Raw genomic sequence first — 20572 nt, 5'->3', positions numbered from 1 at the left:
AGAGGGCTGTGCACTAGCCTGGTACAGTGGATCTGGGCAGGGGACTAACAGAGTCCACCATAATTAATTTATTCTTAAAGCATACCTGAAGATTGGCACCAGGCTGGTGAATACCAGCCCCATGACAAATTTTTTTAACCAAGGCATTGGAGTCAGCAGTTCCACGCTGACACTGCTTTAGAATGAAGGCATATAGATGGATAGATAGAGTAGGAGAGCAGAATTTGGTACCTGAAAATATGTCTCTTTGATTAAGTATCCTTTTAGACTGATTATTAAAAAAAAAAACAAAAAAAACCTGCAAACACAGGAGAAGCTCTGAAAACTGAGTAGAAGTTATTCTTTTGTAAGAAACACTGACATTTACAAGAGAAATCTCCATTTGTGAGGGAGTACAGGAAGAGGATGACAAGCCTCTACAACTCTTATCTCTACAAACTCTTATCAATGCAAAAGTGAGGACTTAAATTTGCGTGACAACCTTATCTGTGTTTAAGGTGCTTTTCCTGGCAACCTCCCTTAACTGACTCCCTATTCTCAACATCTTCTTTTTGTCCTTAGCTAAAGATGGTATTTAAGGTAACTGGCTTTAGCCATTTCAAGTTACTCAGTTTTCCTGGATCACTCCTATCTCTATAGGAGATATACATGTTATTAACTTCTGTTTTTCTCCTGTTCATCTGTTGCTTGTCAATTTAACTCTTAGACCAGCCACAAGAACCTTGTTAGGTAGTAAAACTTTTGTTCCCCACAATAGATAGAGGCAATGCACCTTCTAGAATTCACAATCACAACTCAGAATTCAAGTAGATTTTAAAAGGGTGCTCTGGGTAACAAATTTCATAAAATGTCAATTGCCAAAGTACAATTTGCAAGTCATCACTTGGAAGTAATTCATATTTCCTTCTTCTTCTGCCCCCCATTTTTGTAGCCCCACCCGCTCTGCTGTGATGATGAGTTCTTTTGAAACTGGCTGAGAAACTTGGAACAGTTAGCAAAACATATCCAAATCACTCTTGAGCACCACAAGTGAAAAATATATCCCAATTCTGCAATCAAGGACACTCATCATTTGCTGCTAATTTTAATACCAAGCACCTCTAATGATTAATGAATTCAATGATGCTACCTACAAGACACAGAAGTACCTCATCCCGCTGCACAGGAGAGAAGTCTGAAGATTAGTATCCCCAACACCTAAATGACTGTCACCACCCACAGAGATATCTCCTCTGTGCTAGTTTCTCAATTATTGTGAAACTACTACCATCAGTCTCCTGGGAGTTTGTGATTTAGCTTTGATTACCAAATTCCTGGGGCTCTGCTTTCTTATAAACTTTGCATTTTATCATACTTGAAAAAAGTATCATCAGTAAGGTAGAAATAGCAACAATTTTCTCCCCACCCATTGCCCCTTCTTGAAGAATCTCCTTCCCCCCAGATTGGCTAAGCTTGTATACTATATGGTCCTGTCCCTTACCCTAAATCTGGTAATAGGACCCCAAGGTAAACCATACCATAGAGGAGGCTGAGTCAGTCATTTCCTCTCTCTTGGAGAATCTGTGCCAAGAGCAACGTTGTTGGACACTTGAATTGTGAAGTTAGAATTAGGCTTGAGGCAGATATTGCCTTCTTTCAACACCAAAAAAAGCAAAACGAGATATTTACATTAAAAATCATAGAAATGGAGCCCAGACACAAAGAGAAGCAAAGAGCAGATATAGCAAGGGCCCAGCAAGGTGATTCGGAAAACTCTTCTGGCTGATTTTCCAGCTCCCAGATCTCATTTCCCTCTCTTTCTCTCTCATGAAGTCTGACTTAACTTCTTGTCTTTTGATAAATCTTATTCCTTCCTATTTTTTCTTGTCTTTCTTTCTTTTTTTTCTTTCTGTTTAGATTTATTTACTTAATCAAGAGGAAGAAAGAGAGAGAGTGCACACATGAGAGGTTGGAGGGCAGAGGGAGAAGGAGAGGCAGAGATTCCCAAGCAGACTCTGGGCTGAGTGCAGAGCCCAACACAGGGCTGGATCCCACAACCCTGAGATCATGACCTGAGCTGAAACCAAGAGTCCGACGCTCAACCAACTGAGCCACCCAGGCGCCCCCTACTTTTTCTAAGCCAGTTTGAGTGGGTTGTTTTTCCTTAACCAAATGATTTCTGTTTAATGATTTCTGATACACTGAAGAATCAGGATGGAATTTATTTTATTATTATTATTATTATTATTATTATTATTATTATTATTAGCTCAGCCAAAGCAAAGGGGCGAATACAGCAACAATTTGAAGAACATCTATGGTGTATCTTGTCAGAGACTGGTAACTCTCTCCCCAAGATCCTCTCTCTCTCTCTCTCTCTCTCTCTCTCTCTCTCAGAAACAGTTTTGTTGGATGTGTCAACATGCCCAGCTAAAAACTTAATTTCCTAGCTTCTTTTGCACACAAGGGTAGCAAGGTAATACAATTATAGCCAATGGGTGTTCTACACTGGTCCCTAGAGTTTCCCAGTGGGATTAACCTGCAGTTGCCAATAGTGGTAACATTTTAAATAATGTACTCTCTCTTGCCCTACTTTTCGTTCTGTTTTACTTCTCCACTCCCTTAGCACTGTTTCCTGCGATTACCTCCCAAATAAACTATAGGAATCCTTAGCTCAGAGTCTGCTCTTGGAGAACCCATATTAGACAGGAGTTAACTTCCATGAGGCCTCCCTTGACTAATGAGCGATGGAAGACAAGGGGTTACTGTTTCATCCTTTTGTCCCCTGGGTGGATAGTTCTGAGATGCATTTCATGAGGCTGCTCAGGAAGCCCCACGCGTTTACGCAAGGATCTCCCACAAGGGGGAGCAACTCTGTAATGTGCCCTTCTATTGTGTTGCCTCAGTCTGCATTTTACATCCCTGGTCTCTCGTGGCTGCTCCCTGGTATCACTTCCCAATACACTACCCTCAGAGATGCCACCTGTGACTTAGGTTTTACTCTCCAGGTATCCAAACCAGGATTCTATATAACTAGGATACTTGGGCTATTTCTAAAATTCCATACTCTCTATGGGTGACTACATGGAATGGGGTGTGTGATACACATGGAATTGCACGTTCCCAGTTCTTATCCATATGGTTGACACCGCAACCATGACAGCTATACCACGGTCACTCTCTTTAATCTGATTGCCATTCTCTTATCCCTCTTACGTGTGCACCTGAATGCCAATGGTACTGTTCATATGGCCACTGTCAAAACATTATCAGACTACCTTTCTAATCAAAGAATAAGTATGTCAGCATGATTTCTCGCTAACTAAACACTGAAGAAACTGTTTGATTTCTCTGCATCACATAATACCAAGCAATCTTTGCAGCTTTTAGTCTGCTTCCCAAATGAAATGCATATCCTCATTAAAAAATCCTAACTATTGGGCACCCGGATGGCATAGTCAGTTAAATGTCTGACTCTTGGTTTCAGCTTAAGTCATGATCTCAGGGTCATGAGATCAAGCCCCGCATCGGGCTCCACGCTCAGCAAGGGGTCTGCTTGGGATTCTCTCTCTCTCTCTCCCTCTGCCCCTCCTGCTCATGCTCTCTCTCTTTCTCTCAAATAAATAAATAAATCTTAAAAAAAAATCCTAACTATTATTATGGGATACTCTTGTGCTAAGAAATTAATGCAAACTTTGAAAACAGTCATCTTGCTTCATATCAGGGACAAATAGAAAAAGTTTTAGTTTGTCTAATCTTTTTATTTCAATGAATAAAATGGATGTGTAAATGTATAAAATTCATAAGCATATGAAAATATATAAAATGCATAAAAAGGATAACCCGAAGAATGGTAAAGTTTGGAAAATCCAGAGTCTGACAAATTTCTACCAGTTGGTTTGAAAAACTCGTTGCCACCAACACTGCATGAGGTGTACTGAACAATAAATGTAAAAATGATAGTTCTAAGGAACAGAGCCACTTCACAATAACTATATTCTGCTACGTAACAGCCAGTCCCTATCTAAGTTATTTACTGAAGTTCAGCACATTCCCCTTGTAAACCAGAAGGATGGGCTAAATCTCTCCACTTTGCTATACAATGTGGTAACCACTAGCTACTTCTATGGTAACTACTAACTATTTAAATTTATTTTTTTAAGATTTATTTATTTATGAGAGGGAGGGAGTGCAAAGTGAGTGGAAGGAGAGGCAGGGAGAGAGAATCTCAAGCAGACTCCCCACTGAGCACAGAGGCCCCCCCCCCCCCCCCCCCCGGGGCTTGATCCCACAACTCATGAGATCATGACCTGAGCCAAAACCAGGAGTGCGGCACTCAACCAACTGAGCCAGCCGGGTGCCCCACTATTAGCTATTTAAATTTAAATTAATTAAATATAAATAAAATTAAAAACACAGTTCTTTAGTTTCAAGTTCTCAGTAGTCACATGTAGCTAGTGACTACTGTATAGGACAGTGAAGATAAAAACCTTTCCATTATTGCAGAATATTCTTTTGGACAGTCCTAATCTACATAAATACTCAGAATCCCCTCCCATTAGGATTCATTTATTCGTTGATTCTTTAAACAACACATAATTAAACTGCACTTTTTATGAACAGAATTCTTTGAGATTATACTGGTTGACTGAGAAATTCAGTTCTTCCCAATACCTTATCCAGTACCTGGAGCTGTATTACTAACTTACCCTGCATTGCCAATGTTGTTGCAGGGCCCTCCTGGTGCTCAACCCAGCCTGTCCTAAAGGTGTCACCAAAGGTTCTTGGTCTTGTCACGAGAAAGAATTCAAGGACAGAGGCACAACACAGTGGGTGAGCAACACAAGCGGGAAAGTTTATTAAAGCAAGAATATACTCTAGAGATATGAGAGTGAGAGAAAGAGGGGGGTAGGAGAGAGGGAGCCCCCACACTGGGGGTTGTATTTCTATCTTTTATAGACAGTTGTTCACTAGAGGGTGGAACACTCATTACCTGGGGTGGGAATTCAGGGTTTCCTGCTTTTTCTTCCTAATTTGGTCAGGGGTTTCCTGTCATGGCACCTGCCATCTTGGGCCTGTCTGGTTTGTTCTGGCTTTTTGTGGAGTGCTGCCAGTCTGCCTTTCCCAATAGGTGGCCATGACTTCCTCCTTGCTGGACTCCTGGTATCCTGTGTAGGATTAGGTTAGATCATAACTAACTGCCTACTCTAACAGTATGAGCCACTGCCTCCATTCCATTAAGATTTTGGCCCAAGAATAGTCCCTATATTTTCATGCTTTTTATACCCAGTGAAACATTTTTTTAATCTTATCCAAGGAAAGGCAAAAGGAACTTGTGGACTCAACTAAATTCCATCATTTCAAAAACCAAGTTAGGGTTAATTTCTGAACACCAAAGTTCTCATTCATTCATCAGACAAATGGCTCCTGCAAACCTCCTGTGCAAGAAGAGAGCTAGACCAGGTCCTTGGGGGTGCAGAGACAAAGCCTCCGGGGTACAGTGGGACCAAGCCGGAGACTGTGGGACATATTCGCAATTGAGCCATGCTTTGTTTATTCTGAGAACATGGTTCTTAGAATGTTTGAAAAATGAAAGACACTTCCTCCGTTAAAACTTCCCAAGATTAGCACCAAAATCCTTTTTTCTGTTTTCTCAAGAAAAGTGGAAATATCTGGACACAATGGGTCTGTGGTCCCACTTAGCAAGAACTGGATGGTCACGAGGCAGCTGTTCCTCTAAGCAGAAATCCATGTTCAAGTATGCCAATGCCTCTTGTCACTAGTGTTGCCCCTTGTGGCTGCCTGCTTCCTGCTTCCTCACACATTATGTGCATGGTCCCCAGCAGACCTGGTTTGCATTTTGGCCCCAATGTTTACCAGCCAAATGGCCTTGGGCATGTTTCCTGTGTTCTTCAAAGGCAGGCAAACCAATATGGGGGAAGAAACTAAGTGTCTCCCAAAACAAATCAATAAAACAAAAGATTGACAATCTCAAGGATCTTTGCATTTTTACAAGCAGATGGGGATCATTTAAAGGGTGGCAGAGAATTATTGACAATCTGAAAAGGCAGGAAGCATCCATTCCTACGGCTCTTTCTAGGTATATTTCCATCATTTGCCTAGGCAACTGTGGTTCTAATTCATACAAATGAAATAAAGAGAAGATCAAATGAGATCATTTCAAAGCAAATCAAAACCATCCTTTCATTTATTCTTTTATCAAGTAGACTCAAAAAAAACCACTTAAAAAAAGTGCTTTGGATTGCACTTAGAATTTTTCTCTGCCTGCCCATCACAGAATCTACCACCTAATAGAGACAAATAAGTAGGTTCAGTCAAACCACTACCTTGGTGGATTTTTCCCTGATAGGTACAAGTTGTCTGGCTGAATGGTGGGGCTGGCCCTTCAGGTGTAATCTTGGTTCACTTACAGCTGTGGAGGGCAGACCTGCTGGCTAAGGATGGTTCTTCCCCTAGGGAGCTGGTCCCTGGGAGAGAATCAGAACTTTTCTTCCTCTCTTACTGCTAGGTTAAGTACACAGGATCATTTTCAGCACAGAAGACCTGGGTTCAAATCTCAGCTCTTCTATTATCGACTGTACACACTGAAACATTATTTGTTTTTCTAAGGCTCAGATTCTTTGCTTAAACATGGGAAAATAATGATGCATACATTCTAACAGGCTGTTAGAATTAAATGGCATAACATGCAGAAAGCACTTAGTGAAGTGCCTAGAGCTCGGTAAGTATACAATGAATGCTAACAGCTGTTATTTTAATTCACAGGGAGGCCAAGGTGGCCCAAAATAGCCATATGTAAGTCACAGGCAGAGTGCATCCATAATGTTAATGCTGTTGATAGCAAGTGTGGTCTGGAATGTGATCCAAGAAAGAGAGGAAATAAATGTCCTTGGCAGCAGGCAGCTGCTGAATTTATTTTACTTTATCGATAGGGCATTCTACAATCAAGTGCCAGATATGCCCCAGGATTCCTCAGATGGTGCAGTAACATTCTCTCCACTCTGCCTTTCCTTCAAAAGAATTATTAACGTTCCAAGAGTCTCAAACCTGAAGAAGGTATGGCATAAATTTCTATACATGAGTCACTACATACATACACATGAGCTTCACATTTCAGAAAGGTACTGAATATGGACCAGCATTTAGGAGTATCATTTAAAGAAAAATAATAATAAGTTACTTATAATAAATAAGTTTAATATCAGTAATATAAATAAAATGCAAATAGGATAGTAAATTTATATTATAAAACTATATTATAAAGAATTTATAATAATAGTAATTATTTTTGGCATTCTAAACATTACATAAATCTATTCTTATATAATAATTCAGAGAAAGGATGGCTTAGTATTTTCCTTCTACCCAAGTTAGAGTATAGCAACCTAAATAATTTCCAAATGGTGGAGTAGTACAATGACCCAGAAAGTTTAAGGCAGCAGCTCATATAAACGTCCACATGAATAGTGCCATGAGTTTGGCACTGTCAGCTATCGCTTTACAAATCCATTCTGTTCGTTACAATATTTCCAAAAGAAAATAAGAATATAAACAATCTTATTTAAAATGTGCAATTTCAATGCATAATTAAAGTACATAATCAAGATTTCACTTTCATCTATAAAATTGGAAAACATTTAAATAATAATGCCCACACTGTTGCCACCTCATTGGAGGACAATTGTTTCAAACACCTTAAAAACATATAACCTTTTGAACTAGAAATTCTATATCTAGAAATTAAGCAAATAATAACAGAAGTATACTAACCAGTTATCTTGAAGGAAGGGTTGGTTTTTGGAGGTTAAAAGTATTATAAATACACATGGGAAAAGTACATAAATTAGAAATTTAAATAATTTCCAAAGACAGGTATATACAATGTGATAATATATAGCCATAAAAATTATGGAGAAAGACATTTTATCTAGTGGCATGGAAATACATTCATGATATATTAAGGGGAACAAAGCAGGTGACAAAACCGTGCCTATTCTAAGAACCTATTTGTTATGGGTTGAATTGTGTCCACACCCTACACCCCCAACCCAAGATTCATATGTTGAAGTCCTTTCTCCTCGTACCTCAGAATGTGACCTTATTTGGGAACAGGGTCATTGCAGATGAAATATGCTAAGATGATATCAAACTGCAATTGGTGGACTGTAATGACATATGACTGGTGTCACATAAAAAGGACACAGACAATAGGAGACCACCACGTGAAGACAGAGGCTGAAACTGAGGCACTGTATCGTCTACAAGCTACGGAACACCAAACGTTGTTAGCAAACCACCAAAAACTAGGAGAGAGGCATGGAACAGATTGTCCGTTAAGGCTCTCAGAAAGAACCAACCCTATCCACACCTTTGTCTTAGACATCTAGCCTCCAGAAATATAAGACAATAAATTTCTGTTGTTTAAGCCACCCGGTTTGTGTTGCTTTGTTATGCCAGCCCTACCAAACTAACATATCATTTTTGCAGGAAAAAAAGTTACATGAACATAAACATTTGCCAAAATACCAACATTAGTTAACTCTCAGTAGAAAGACACTGGGTAATTTTTATTTACCTAATGTTTGTGATTTTAAATTAATAAATATATTACTTAGGAATAAAATGGCTTTAAATAACATGTCAAAAAAATCCACCCCAGAATACATATATACTTAGTATGTTTGGATCATGGCAGGCACAGAAGAGGCAGGGGGTCAGAAAGACATGGCTTGAAATCCTCCTTTGGTCATTTACTTACTATTTCTGTAACTTTGGGCAAGTGAACCTTATAAGGTGACTGTAAGGTATTAATGAAATTATGTATATAATGTAGGTAGCACTGACATATACAGCCTGACACCTAGCAAGAGGTCATTTCTTTATAGCCATTACAGTGAATTCCCACTATTAATGGGAGTTTTGTCCTTTTTTTTTTTTTTTTTTTTTTTTTTTTTTTTTATTAATAATGATTTTTTATTATATTATGTTAGTCACCATACAGTACATCCCCGGTTTTCGATGTAAGGCTCGATGATTCATTAGTTGTGTATAACACCCAGTGCACCATGCAATATGTGCCCTCCTTACTACCCATCACCGGTCTATCCCATTCCCCCACCCCCCTCCCCTCTGTAGAGTTTTGTCCTTTTTTAAAACAAAGACGCATGTTGTTCGTTTTGGAAAACAGCTTCACAAATTCATGGCCACCTTGCCAAAGTCTGCAGGCAGCCTGGGGCTGCAATGTGTCTGGGACACTGATCTTGGACTTGACAATCCAGTCTAATCATTCTTTCCTTGCTATCCCACTCAAACTCATTTGGGTTATGTAGACCTGATCTTTATGGTCTTCAGCATGAAGAATGCATGTGTGCATGTATGAGAAAGAGAGAGGGGGGGAGAGAGAGGGAGGGAGGGAAGCAAAATATCCATGAACATCTAGAAAAAAAAATTTGCACTTGTGAATTTTCCAATTCTTTATTTCTACACATTGATGGTAAAACATATTCTGGGGGAAAGAAGGAAAGAAAATAAGTACTTATTGAATGCTTGCTATGTGTCATCACTCTTTGCATATGTTATCTCATTTCATGAACACAGTAGTTCTGCCTGCTAGTTATCATGATTTTCACTGGTATAAATGAAAGGACCAGATAGGGTAAGTAACATGTCCAAGGTCACATAGCTGTCAGTCACAGAGCTGACAGTCAAACCCAAGTATTCTCTCTGTTACCAAATGAGGGAAATGCAGCAAATAAAGCCAGACATTAAAAGACACACACAGGGGCGCCTGGGTAGCACAGTGGTTGAGCATCTGCCTTCGGCTCAGGGTGTGATCCCAGCGTTCTGGGATCGAGCCCCACATCAGGCTCCTCCACTAACAGCCTGCTTCTTCCTCTCCCACTCCCCCTGCTTGTGTTCCCTCTCTCGCTGGCTGTCTCTCTCTGTCAAATAAATAAATGAAATATTTAAACAATAAATAAAAAAATAAAAATAAATAAATAAAATAAAAGACACACACAAATCAGCCAGCAATTTAGCGTAACTTTAAAAGAAGAGAAAGTATAATATTTACACTTCAAATTTACCTACCGTGACTGGTAAACTTAGTGGTTTCCCCTAGAGTAGTTAGAGTTTAATACCGTTAACAATTTCACACATATTCCTTTTTTTAAACCAATGAAGTACATGTCTTTTAAGATAAATTTCAAATTCATATATAATAATTATGCTTTTGCTTTCCACTGTTTCATAAATAGAATTTGCAATGTGATTCTGGCAACAAAAGTTCTTATATAAATTCTAGTAGAGGATTATGAAACATGCAAATAAGCCTCCCCCCTTTCTTCAAACAGCTGCAGCTAGAGATGAACATTAAGAGTAACGCATCAGGCACGGCACTTACAGGAAAGATTCCCCGGATACCTGAGCTTTCGTTTTCTAGAATCAGCGACAGTCAACATTTATTGAGCTCTCTGATAGGAACTTGTATGCACGTTAGCTCATTTTATTCCAAACCACTGTGTTATGGATATTACCCCCATTTTACAGCTCAAGGAGAGGAAGGGATTCATCCAAAGTTTTTCAAGCATTAATTCATTTTTATCATGTAAACATATTTTTGATGTAGGTAAAATCCCTAGAAATTGGAAGTTCAGTAAAACTGATTTGCCCACGAACACACCCAAGTTCTCCAACTGAACCCAAGCTTGGGGCTCTAAAGCCAACACACCCTAAGTCACCATCATAATCCCTACTCATCCAGCTACCCCATTTTTCAGTTTAAGTATCTCCCAGGATCTCCATTCTCCACTCAGATCATGGGTTCATGCCTAGTAATTTCCTGGTATCACTCTTTCTTCCAATCTAACCCTTCTGCTTTCTCAATTTTTCTGGATCCCAGCTTCAGGAAGGAGCCCAGGGGGAATGCCAACTGTCTATCAGGTGCAGGCAAAACCATCAGGTGAATTAAGGGCATGAGAGCACAGCCAGGCATTCTCATGGTAGACCAGATGGATATGTGAGCACTTCTTGTTAAAGCCATAGGGGGTATGTCTTTTTATTTGGCACACAAAAACCTTCAAAACAACAAATCCGAAGGATGGCAGCTCACATATACACATACACACAAAGGGCAGACGAAAATTTGTTTGCTCCTTCTGCATCCATGATGGGAACCTATTCGACCTGAGTAACTTATCAGACGTCTAAAAAAGAATTTAAGTGTTCACATCTTTCTCAATATCCAGATCCTTTCTGAATTCTATAGAAATTTCATAAGCATGTTTTCACAACACATTCCTGAAGTTGAATTTCTTTACACAATAGATGAGTTGAACAAAGATTTTGTTAGAAAAGGTACACAAGATCAGCAAAATTTTCTCAGGGAATAGGAGCATTTTGAGGAGTAGAAAAGTTCCTGAGTGGGTTTGGACATTCCTAGTCATTGTGGGGGTACTAAAATTGTTTGTGTTCTGGCAGCATGAGTGAAAAAAAGACCTGAATTAGGATTGAGGAGACATGACTTTTAAGAAGGAACGATATATACTGTTCCTACTGTTTTCACTGGAGAAATCATTTAATTTTAAGAGCTGGGGGTAATGAGAGATCACTATTAATCAAAGGTAACATGGAAAAATGATTAAGATGAAGGAGTCTGGCACCCAATTGAATGGGTTCAAATTCTGGTTCTATCACTTACTAGCGGAATGACTTTAGGCAAGTAGTTTGATCTCTCCAGGCCTCAGTTTCTTCATCTGTCAAAAGGAGATATTGCTTGGTCCTTCAATGGTGATTGTGAGATTAAATGAAATTATCCATGTATAGCATTTAGTAAAGTGCTTGTCTCTATGTATTAGTATCCCTATTACTTATATATATTTTGTAATCATCTCATAACATTCTTCTAATAGATAATAATAGAAATGAAAAATGATATGGCAATAATAAATTGAGCAAACTTTTATGTTTATACTGTGCTAGAAATGTTAAATGCATTTGTCAATAACATACCATCATGTTTAACAATCTCTTCCTTAGATACAGTTAGGGAGCCTTTGTATGGACCAGATACTCCATTGGGGGTTTTGCAAATATTAAATTACTTAACCCTACTGGCAACCAAAAGACGTGACTCTTATGTGCTTCCTTTGATGGCTGTGGACCCCAAGTAGCAGCATGATTATGTAGTCAGCTCCACTTTCAATGGCTGGAAAGAAGAGCCAGTTTTCCAGCATAAGGCTCATGCCAAAGCCCCATGCTCTTTCAAGCCCCATGCTGCCTTTTTTCCCGGTGATTCTTGCTTGTCAACCAATTCCTCTCCTCCCCTTCCTCAAACAGCACCTATCACACCAGGCAAGCCAATGACTCATGAGTAAATATTCAGGACAAAAAATTTAATTGGGGTAAGAATATTAAACTAAAAAAAAGTACACATTAGTGTGTTTCTGTTTTCTACCACATGAATAAACACAAGAAATAATTAATGTAGTAGTTAGTCTTCTAACATTAAGGGCCAGTGCTCAATTAATTTACCAATATATGAATAACGATGAAGTGCATGTGGTTTGAGGGAATACATTTTCCCTCACAAATGGATTATCTAGTCACAGGCAAAACTTCATCATCCCTTTCAGGAAGAGGTGATGAACAAGATGGCACAAGCTCATGGAGCCCTGTGTGCTAAAGGGCCAAAGGTACAAACCTCCAATAACATCATCAATGTGAATCCACCAAAAGATCTCATCACAGAGAATTCCAGGAATTCTGGTCCCAGAACTCAAAGATGCAATACCTCCTCCTTGAGAAAATTGCTAGTGCTACCTTAATCAAAGATGTACTCATGAAAAAAAACCATTTACTCTTCCACCAGACATGTAGACCTCTCACTGTACGTGATGTGCCCATGACCGAAAGCGTTATCCCTTCAGCTCTTCCCCCGAAAGAACAATCTTAGGAGACATGTTTTGAATCTCATGATCCTTTTTATTCAGGCTACAACAGAACTAGTGGTGGGCATTTGATCCGCGGGCAGCTGATCCATAGCCTGATATGGCCTGGGGCTGATAGCTGGGTCACACTGAAAAAAATCATTAGCTAAGCCAATCACATTCTTTCTCTTAGGAGATTAGATTAGAATCAGGGAAAGAATAAGCTAAAGGGGAAGAGAAAGGGAACACACAAAGAGAGCAAGCAGGACAGTGGTCAAAATGAAATAGTGGCAACACTCTTGGTAAGGCAGTTCTAGTCGCTGCCTTGAACCCAAGACAGACCTGCGCCTGTTTCAGTCCTCACTTTCATTGCTGTAAGAATTCACCTCCTTCACTGCGCAGTAGGAGTATGCCTACAACTGCCCTCTTTCCCTTAATAGGTCAGTCAGTTGATGTGAGTTACTCTCCTCCACTACCAAGAGGAAGTGCTAAACAATTATTTCTATAGGAGTCCTTCGAATTCCTCTTCACAATGAAGATCACGAAGGGGACTTTACACCACATCCAATGTGTTGCCAAAGATTCATTTTTTTCAGTCTTTTTTCTCTTTCTCTCTTCTTCCTCCCTCTTCCTTCAACTAATACTTACTGAGGACCTACTCTGTCAAGCACTGTGTTAGATACTTAGAATGTACTGAGGAACAAGACAAACAATATCCTTGTCTTCATGGAGCCTTTAGTATGTCTGGGAAGCTAAAATTCAAACAAGTCGTTAAAGAATGTGCTTGGGGAGCCAACAGGAGGCTGACCTCTGGTGGACCTGCCTACTCAGAGAGGTCCTCCCAAAAGAAGTGACATCTAAGCTGACACCTGAACGGACAAGAGGAATTTGCCAGCTAAATGGGGCTAGGTGAGAAGAGAATGGTAGTATTATATGCAGAGGAAGAGATATGTGCAAAAGTTCATCAGATCAGCAAGAAACCATCACCAGTCCTCCAAAACATCTAAGAAATGTGAAATGTGTACAGAGCAAGAAACTGGATTTCAGTATGAGAGCTAAAAGGGGTGAGGATGGACCTCCCCTAAGTTTTGATGAGGCATCAGTTTCAACTGGCAGCATCATTTTTTTCTTGTAGGTTCCAAAGAGATCAAAGAGACTGGAGCAGAGGCTTAAAGGGTGGCTGGTGGCTGGAAAGGACTCAGACACTCCAGGAGCAGAGATAAGACACTCATACTTCATGTCTCAGCCTTCACGCTAGGGCAGTTATCTTATGCTATCCAGAGTCACTTAGATTGGGAAAAAAGGCAATTCTTTATCATGACCATCATCATGATCACAATTATCTTTACTTCTGGAGGACATTTAATAGTTTACAAAGTGTCTTAGATGCTTGATATCACTTAAAATTTACAACACTGTGAGAAGTAAGGGATATTGTCCCAAATATTTATGTGAGGAAACAGGTTCTCGAAGAAAGGCTAAGCTAATAGAATGAATAAGAATAATTACAAATACAGCCAAAGTCAAATATATGACTGCAGAAGATGAAGACTCAAAGGAAAGTCATGGTCCTCTACACACATTCCTTAGGGACTATTATTTTTCTCTATTAACACATGACCCATTTCTTTTTCTTACCTGGATCAGGAAGAGGTATAAATCCTCTGGGGGAACACAGAACAAAGAATAATATCCCTACTTGAGCATGAGGGCAGGATTGTTACCCTGTTCCTACCTGGGAGACTCCCAAGTGCCAGGTGTAGCTGGGTATTAGGGTGTGGTTAGTAAGTGGCTGAGGCTGATCCTATAAGGACCTTCCATTTACAACCTGGAGAATTCAGTTGGATACATGTATGTCTTCTAAACATAAGCAATGTCTATGGATTATGATTTGAGAAAGATTAGGAGAAGTCTCTCCCTGCACCTCAACAAAAAAACTCCTGAGAACCAAGTATCCTCTCTGCGATGTTCTCTGAAATGCAGATACTCCAAGGGCAAGTCCCTGCAGAGTCACTTATGCTATGGAAAAAACAAACAAAACAAAACAAAACCACCATAGCAGTATGGTATATAGACAGAGGGGCTCCAAGAGGTACATGCAAGGTGAATACAGATTTTCTACTTCAGAATTTTGCCAAGACCCTAACTTGCAAGAGGTTGCCATAATGTTCTAAATTAAATTCTGATGGATTTTTACTTTCTCCTTTTTCATCATCCCCAGGATCACCCAAATCATTATCATAATTATCATCATCATCATTATCATCATTATCATTATCATCATCATCATCATTGGCAGCTCCACCATCTTCATCATTTGTTGAGCACTTTTTATAGCCTAGGCGCTGTGCAAAGAAGTTTACTTTCATTAAGTCATTTAATCACTATGGCAACCCTTTGAAGAAGGAACCATTATCAATACAATCTATAGATGAGAAAAATGAAGCAAGTGAAGTTAAATAACTTGTCCAAGGTCACCATGCTAGTGAAGAATAAAATCAGAATTCAAATCCATAAGTAATACATTTCACTTTGTTTCTGTATTTGTGGGGCCAAACACCAACTGTCTTAATAAACTTGGAAATGCATTAAGTGATGAATCCATTAGCATACTGGGAAGTTGCTCTTTTATGAAAAGTGTATTTATTGATTTATATTCCAATTGCATATGATTTTTGTCACTAATTGAGAGGCTAGAAAGTTATAATTATATCCACATTAATGTAGCTTTGAAATTACATCAGACCCTCAATGACAGATTGCTGCTCATAATTTAAATAACTTGTATGTTAGAATTCCCTGTCTTGTTTATACTTAGGGGAAAAAAAAAGAGTTGTCTGACTCATGCACACAGATTTTTTTAAGAAAATAAAAAAAAGAAGACCATAAAATGAGATTAAATTATTGGCTCAATAATCATAGTCTTTTTCTACATATTTTAAATGAAAAGATACTAATTTTTAATTAGAACCAGCTCTACCTTGGCTAATTAAAAACGAACAGAAAATAAAACAATATAAAAGACAAACATAAAAGACTTGTGTTATGTTCATCTCTAAATGCAAACACTCCTTGGCATTTTCAGAAGAGGTTTCAAAAATATATCTTAGTGGGTGAGATAAATACTGCAAAATAAGATAGTATCTGCCTTTTAACATTTCTTTGAGGATTAAGGATAAGGTACAGCAGGTGCCTGCCACATTGAAGAAAGCAAAAAAAGTATACCATTTAAGAGAAGACGGTTTGGAGTGAGAGTGCTCAAATCTTGGCTTTGCCATTTCCTACAATTTTGTTCTTGATGAGTTAGTTAACACCCCCGAGCTTCGTGGTGAAATGGAAATGTTAGTCATATAGATTTGACATGATGATGTATTGAAAGCACTGAAATACAGTCCCTCATATGAAACTTGCATGAGAAAGGTAGCTCTTCTTACTTTCCTCATTAAAGGTTTGAAATGGTGATATATTAATTATGTTATTGCTTCATTTTGTTATTATCAATAACAGGATTATAAATGCTATTAATATCAGGTAAGCAGAATGATGTTTGTTTGAAAAACATAGTTCAGAATTTAGATTCAGGGATGAAGATTATGCAAAGCAGGTGCCTTCATTTAAATAAAGTAGCAGCCCTACAACCCATATATCAGACGCATTGCATCTCTGGATTAGCCGATCTCATTTGGGAAGGCAGAATGGAAATGTGAAGTCCGGGGTTGCTGCAGAAATGGTATAGCAAAATTTGAGATGGATGTCAAAGAATAAGAATTGGAGGAATCAGGCAACTTGACCTAGCAGTTATTTCTAGAATGATGGAATCTGGACCTGCAGCATCAAGTTATGAGAGGACTATGCCAAGTATCATTTGCAGAGTTGAAGTCCTTTTGATGCACTTACAACTGCACCAATTCTGGTCCTGGGTGATATAGATGTGTTGGGGTCCCCACATTCCATTACACATAAATCCACAAGCGTATATTCACAGCCTTGAAATATAGAGAGAAAAAAGAATGTGCTGACAATATTTTTAAAAAGGAAAAAAAAAAAAAAGAAGAAGAAGAAGACTGAAGTCCTCCTACTGGCAAAGAATTGAAGTAGCAAAATAAGTGATCAGTGGACGCTACCAACTTAGTATTTCAGAGTAAGTCTAAGAAATAAGGTAAATTTAATTTTTTTAAACATTTCCAAAGGACATTTTAAGAGATTTGCTGGATCTATTCTATCATCAGGGAATAAATAAAACAGACCACTGGAATCAGTGCTATGTATTAAACTTGGGGTTTGACTCAAAAGATAGCGAGAAGTCCCTGACCTCATTTAAGTAGAGATTAAGAATTGGGAGTTTTGCCTCAAGGTCTTTGAAATTAGCTAAAGCTTTTCCCTGAAGGCTTGACTTCTATACGTTAAACTTTCAATATGCTGCATCCATGAGCCTTTCCTAAGCAAAGAGCACATAAATACAGTGCATTTTACCCCTAAGGCTATAAATCCAAAAGCAGAGGATATCTTTAGAAGTAATACCACTTCGTATGGTCAATCCATAGGAAATCATTCAAAATATGAGTTCTTTTTTAAAAATTACTCATGTGCACAACTGTGGACAAATGATATACCTATGATTCTTCCTGCATACCACAGCTTTCCTTTACCCTCTCCTCTCCCCACTGCACCTCAAATTACACCCTTTGGAAGAAATCAATTTTAACAGTATAGTGGTATACATTTGTTTTTCTCTATGTTCAGACAAATCTCTCTCTCTCTCTCACACACACACACTATATTTCCCTTTTTCTATTTAAAAAAAATTTTTTTTAATTTACTTACCTGAGAGAGGATGTGCTCGAGTGCACGCACATGTGCAAGCACAAGGGGGTGGGGAGGGGCAGAGGGAGAGGAAGAGAGAGAGAGAGAAAAGTGGAGTCCCCCGCTGAGAGCAGAGCACTATGTGGGGCTCAATCTCACAACCCTGAGATCATGACCTGAGCCAAAATCAAGAGTCTGATGCTTAACCTACTGAGCCACCCAGGCACCACCCACCTTTTCTATTTTTACAAAAATGGTATTATGATCTATATATGTTAGCTTGAAATCTGAATGAATAAATTGTTGATTGAAAGAATGAAAGCCACCCTTTTCCATTTAACAACTTATCAAATACTAAGAATGAAACCCATTTTTTTGCACCTGACAATTTTATCAAAGACGATTATATATACTGACCTCCAGGTCAATGCATATTAATTTAACTCATTCTTTTTAATGGCAGTATAATATTTCACAACATGTATGAATCATATAGTGACAATTTTCCTATTAATGGACTTACTAATTGTTTGCAGTTATTTCCTCTACAAATGATGTTGCAGTCAATATCCTTGAACATATATCTCTACACACACTTTTATTTCTACAGCATAAATACTGAAAAACAAAAGGATTATGGTTCAAAGACTTTAAAGAGTACCAATTTAAAACTGCTGTCCATAGAAAAGGAGAAAGTGGGGTATTACTAGTGCTCTGTCATGATCAATTTACAACTTTTGCTAATCACTTACTGTTTACCAAGCACTATGAGAGGCACTAGTGGGGAACACAGAGAGGAATAGAACAAATTTCCTGCTAAAAGATCAATCTCTCATTGTCACCATCTCCTACAGAAAAGATGCCTCAGATTGGCTGCTCACACCAATGCATACATGTAACATATATTTTCCTTCCCTCTCTCCGCTTTGTTAAACTTTCTCAGTAACTGATCTTCTTCTATCTCTCTGCTCTCATTTCTCTATCTTAGCTCTTTTAAAAGGTAGATCAACCAACTTAAATGACTTTTTAAGTTTTTGTTTGTCCCTTATTCAGATTCTCTTCCATAAATGAAAAGCTAATCACTGATTTGCAAGCAAAAGCTCTTCCACCTTAGAACTTCAGAGGCTAGAAGAGAGAAAAGACTATAAATATTTTAGTTTTAATAAATGTTCTGCTATTCCTCTCCCTCTCCACCTCTCTCCTTCTCTCCCCCCATACGCATCAAAAAAAAAAAAAAAACTATAATGCAGTATGATAAACTCTCATGAATAAAATGTGATGGAAGCCCAAAGAATGGGGTGAATCATTCCATTTTGGATAGAGAAAGGGGAAAGGAATAAATAGGAGAGAAATCTTCAGGGAGGTAATACTTAAATTGAGGTTAAAAGACTAACACTTATTCTAGGCTTAGGGTGTGAGTATGAAGAGAACTAGCAAGAGCTTGAAGGTAAAAAGTGCTTTTGAGTTTTGGAGGGAATCTGGATAGCTTAGGGTGGTGGTCCTCCAACTTTAAAGTGCAGAGGAATTATTTAGGGAGCTTGTTTAAAATGCAGATTCCCAATATTTTGAGTTGATGTCCAGAAATGTGCATTTTAAACAAATTCATCCAGGTTTACTATACTTTGAAATATGCCAATGGAGGCTGTGCGGTGAGTCGTGGCATGAAGTAATGTTGTCACAGGACTGAAAAGAATACAAATTAACATGTCAGGTAAGGGACAATGTGAGACAATAAGAGATATCACAAAATGATGTCAACTCTTTGAATTTTGTTTTGAGAGACAATGGCTTGGCAATGGAGCTATCACTTTGATCAAAAACCTCTGCTCTTCCACAGGGAATGTTTACCGAGTGGCTGAACGAATGAATGCTGGCAGAATTCTGAGAAAGCCGACTGGAAGTTTCACGGACTGTGAGCACTGCTTGCTTTGTTTAACCTGGCTGTAAGGAAAACTGTTTTAGAATGGCCATCCCAGAACAAGGTTCAAGCCTTCCAAGTGCTGCCCTGATGTATGCCAAATTGATATATTTGTGCATTTTTATGCAGGTCCACAAACAAGGCAAATGTGATTACCCTGTGGATCATCCACGTCAACACGCACCACAGTTGTGTAGCCAAAGCCAGACATTAGCCCTTGGAGCTAAGATCTGGGAGGACAGAGCATGCTCTTACATAATTTCCCAGCTAGTCAGTGGTAGGGCCTGTGATTAATGCTACATGACGGGCTTTGAACTTTCTGTTCAGATAGGTCTGCTTGCCCCTCACTGCTCCTAGCAAGAGGGAATGTGCGACCTGCAGATTTCACTCTGAATAACCATCATCTAAGCCAACACTAACGTTGCTCTGTGGCCCTTTGAGTGACTGCTTCTGTGCCTCACTCCTTGTCAATAGGTTGCCAGAGGACGGACAGCGTGTTTCTGTTTTGTTTTGTTTTTTCTTTAAGGGGGACAAAACAGAAGAGTAATAAAACTTCGGAGAGCCCAGTGGCTAAAGAGAGCTAAGCAAAGAAGACTGGGGGTTGAGGGGAGGGTCTTCTGGAAAAATCATTAGAACCCTCGAGGAGTGGCCAGGGTAGAGAAATTATAACAGGGAAGGAAAGAATCCTGCTCTCCCCACCAACAGCATTCGAAGCCTCGAAACGCCTCGGTGGAGCTCCCGCAGGGCAGTGGACCACAGCGCTTTCAGCATCCCAGTCCCGGCAGGTTAAGAGCTGTCCCATGCTGATCAACTTTCGAGCTTGGCCAAGTGGAGGCCTTCCCTCCTCTCCAGCCTTCACCTTCCCCGCACATACACACACCCGCCCCCCGCAGAAGTGCAGGTGAGGCCGAGAGCCCAGCCGCGG

General features: G+C 39.2%; 1 protein-coding gene across 2 annotated transcripts in view; it reads right to left on the bottom strand.

Moving 5' to 3' along the window:
- Nucleotides 1–20572, bottom strand: part of SYNPR (synaptoporin) — a 296434-nt gene that overhangs the window by 275118 nt on the left and 744 nt on the right. The window lies entirely within an intron of this gene.

Source organism: Ursus arctos, unplaced genomic scaffold (genome assembly GCF_023065955.2).
Source record: "Ursus arctos isolate Adak ecotype North America unplaced genomic scaffold, UrsArc2.0 scaffold_14, whole genome shotgun sequence".
NCBI classification, from domain to species: Eukaryota; Metazoa; Chordata; class Mammalia; order Carnivora; family Ursidae; genus Ursus; species Ursus arctos.
This window is presented reverse-complemented; position numbering and strand designations above follow the sequence as displayed.